Raw genomic sequence first — 3,847 nt, forward strand, 5'->3', positions numbered from 1 at the left:
AAGAGACATTAGATTAATTGATGCACCCAAATCCAATAAAGCATATTCAAAATTTTGATTGGCTATGCAACAAGGTATAGTGAAACTCCGTGGATCCTTAAACTTTGGCGACAACTTATTTTGTGATATGGCACTACACTATTCAGTTAGTTGAACCACCTTATTCTCATCTACTTTCTTCTTTTCTTGCACAATAGAAGGTTCCATATCCGTCTTTGGGGTTGTCTTTTGCATTGATGGTGTCTCTTCTCTATTTCTCCTAAGACGCCCCAGAAACGGGATTGGAGGGACATAAGGTCTCATAGGTGGAGCAGGTTTATCGGGGTCAAGCAACCCATACATGATTGCACGACGTGACTGTTGAATCAGCTGCTCTTGTGCTTGAACTTTCTACTCTTCCAACTTTGTAGCAACTTGGCTTTGTTGCTCATCACAAAGTGTGATAGCCATGGCATGCTCCCTATGGTTCGGATTGATCTCAGTTTGGCTTGGAAACTTTCCAGCCTCCCTTTGACTCAATGCTTCAGCGATTTGACCCACTTGTGCCTCCAATTTCTGATGGTTAATTGCCAACTGCAGCACCATGTCCTCCAATGTGGTGGTTGGTGGATTGGCTTGATTCTGGGTGTTCTTCCAAGAAAAGTTTGGATGTGCCCGAAAACCTGGATTATAGGAGTTAGAGTAGGGATCAAACCTTGGATTCCGTTTATAGGAGTTCATCATATTTGCTTGCTCTTGCACAAACTCTGGGAAATCCACTCCTTGAGGGCAAGTAATGGTGGCATGGCCAGGAACATGACATATGGCAAATAGCTCTTGTTAAATTGTACGCCCATTCATCGCTAGAAGCATGTCCAACTTACTAGCAATAGCATCAACCTGCGATCTCAGTGCAAAAGTTTCAGAATTATTGAGTTCAAAAACACCAGCTCGCTTACCTCTTACTTCCGAATGTTGTGTCTCAACTGCCAGATTATCAAACAAAGTTTTGACATTCTGCTGGAGTCTTATTCTTAATAGATCCCCCTGCGTAATTATTAACTGCAGCCTTACTAGGAATTGTTAGTGCTTTATAAAAAATGTGCATCAACACTAATAAAGGCAAAGCATGATGGGGACATTGAGTTAACAAATTATTAAATCTCTCCCATGCCTCAGAAAATGACTCATCAAGTTGTTGTTCAAATTGCATGATCTTATCCCTAAGAGCATCAGTTTTCTGAGTTGAGAAATTTTTTTCTAAAAATTTATTTTGTACCTCAGTCCATGTCGTCAGTGAACCCGGTCTCAAATTGTTGAGCCATGTCCTTGCTTTGTCCTTCATAGTGTAAGGGAATATCTTCAACCTCAAGTGCTCCTCAGTAACTCCTGTAGGCAAAGACATGCTAGAAACCATATTAAAAATTTCACGAATGTGACTAAGTGGATCTTCCGAACTTAGACCATGAAAAGAAGGCATCATGTTAAAGTGTATGGTCTTAAACTCGTAGTTCCTAGCTGCCATGGAAAGTACGATGCAAGATGGGGATTCCGGAATAGTGGGGATGTCAAGATCACCCATCGTTTCAGCTGGAACTATTGCTGCCATCTTCTTCTCTTCGGTCGAGGATTCTTCGTTACTTTCACAACCTTGATTATTGTTCCTCAACAAACTTTCAATGTCGTCTATATAAGGTTGTAGCTCTCCTTTCAAAGAGCGTCTACCTTGCATAAAGCTAAAAAAATTAAAAAAAAAATGAAGTACACAATTAAACTAAACTAATTCCCGACAACGGCGTCAAAAACTTGATGTAATAATTCTCGCAAGTGCACAAGAGTCTACGAATAGCACAGTGTATGCAAGTAACGAGGTCGATCCCACGGAGACTAGTTAATCTAATTAATGTACCTAACTTGATGAATGATTGAGATTTGGGTAAAAAGGAAGAATGATTGATATAAATAAAATAAAAACAAAGAAATAAAATTTAAATTTTGTATCCAATAAGAGAAGAACACTAGGGTAATGATTTCACCTAGTAATCCTATCACAAGCATTCAATTAACAAACACACAATTATGGTTCCGATTCAAGGGTTGATTCTTTCTTAAATATGTTGGTTCGTTCGTTCATGGTGCCAACAAATATTATTAACAATGGTTTAATCCCGTTCGGTTCGTAGTTTTTAACCCAAGGCTAACAACTCATTACGATCTAAAGAATTATAACAACCAATCAATCCCCTAAACTTTGTTCATGGCAATCGACAATTGATTTCCTTAATTTCAGTTCCACTAAGACACTTGAATTCGGTTTGTTCCATAGTCCTAGCTAGATGAATCTAATTGAGCATTCAATTGGTGGCCAATCAACCAAACAAACAATAGATTTTAAGCATAGAAATTAAAGACAAGAATCATGAACCAAAATTATGCATTCAATTAATTAAAGTACTTGCAATAATCATACTAGGCTACATCAAGCCCTAGCAAAGAAGTTTAGCTACTCATATTATAAGAACACAAGGAAACTAAATATGAGAACGCCATGACCAAGAACAAAAACAAAGAGAAAAGCTAGAGACAAGAAGAAGAACAAAAGCTAGAGAATGTGGCTCTCCAATTCGTGTACTATTGTGCTAGAGGACTCCCTTTTATAGTGACAAAAGCTTCCTTCAATTAATGCTAAAATTCAAGTCCAATTCCTTGTATGACTCGGTCTCTTTATTTCCTTCTTTCTTGTCAAAATATTTCCTTCACACCAAAGCTTCCTTCTTTGCCTTCCTTGTCTCACGTTTCTTTCTTCTTATTGTCAAGAGATGGCCCCACTTCTTTCACTCTTCAAAACCTTCCAAGATTCACTTTCCTTGAACTTTCTTTGTCCTTTCCTTGGCAATATCTCACGAGTAGCACTAGCAACCCATTTTGTTCTTTTAATTATTTCCTTTCTTCTCCCTTTCTTGATCTGCAAGTATTCTTCATTCCTTTATTGTCTTGATTCATCTCAAAGCAAGCATTGAACTTGGGTCTATAGAGTCTTTTTCATCACTTTCCTCATGAATATTCTGAAAATCAAAATAATGAAAAGTTATGTAGAATCCATACTTAGTTCAACTAAAAGAGACAAAAACAAGTGTAAAGTGAAGTATAAAAATATGTAAAATATCATGCTATCACAACTGTTGAATAATATTTGAATGCCAATAAATTATTCAACATTTATTTAAGGCATACATTGTGAGTATTGATAGTATAATTTATGAAGTGTGTCAATAGACATTGATTGGCTCACTCACACGAGCAATCGCCTCTAGCGCTAGTAGGGCGAGTAGAGATGAGACTATTTAAATTAGAACGCTCAGAACGTGACTTGGGCGCAGTTGATTGTGAGTATAATTCAATATTATTAAAAATGGAGTCGCATTGGTTAGGGCCAAGATGAGTTTCTTAGAACAAAAAGAACCGGCATGAATGAATCCTCACCATTCATGAGTCTTTTTGTAGAATGCCGAGTGCGAAATTAGTCATCTGGCACTGTTGATAGTGAGTAGATGAGAATTTCAAGTTTGATGCCTGTGAATTGGTGACAAGACTCAGACTTGTATGGTGTATTTCCTCTTATGAGAAGAGCAATGACATACGCTCTTTATCTTAGGATAAGAAAAGAGAAGCTCCACCATAACATGTATTTCATACTACATGTGCATGCCACCATTCAGGAAGTAAAGAATGAATCCCTGCTTCTTTACTGTGTGAGTCCTAGATATCTTAAATAGATCTCAAATTTTATTACCCTTTGCAACTTTTGATTATGTCATGATGCGATTAATTAATGTTTGCTACTTTAAGAGTGTCACCTATGGTCATG

General features: G+C 37.4%; 1 non-coding gene across 1 annotated transcript; it reads left to right on the forward strand.

Annotated features, from left to right (window-relative positions):
• The first annotated feature begins 1,104 nt into the window (after positions 1-1,104).
• On the forward strand, positions 1,105-1,212 carry LOC119993881. Its single transcript, XR_005466579.1, has one exon. It is a non-coding gene; the product is annotated as a small nucleolar RNA R71 (small nucleolar RNA).
• The last annotated feature ends 2,635 nt before the right edge of the window (positions 1,213-3,847 follow it).

Source organism: Tripterygium wilfordii, chromosome 23, assembly GCF_013401445.1.
Source record: "Tripterygium wilfordii isolate XIE 37 chromosome 23, ASM1340144v1, whole genome shotgun sequence".
Classification (NCBI taxonomy): domain Eukaryota; kingdom Viridiplantae; phylum Streptophyta; class Magnoliopsida; order Celastrales; family Celastraceae; genus Tripterygium; species Tripterygium wilfordii.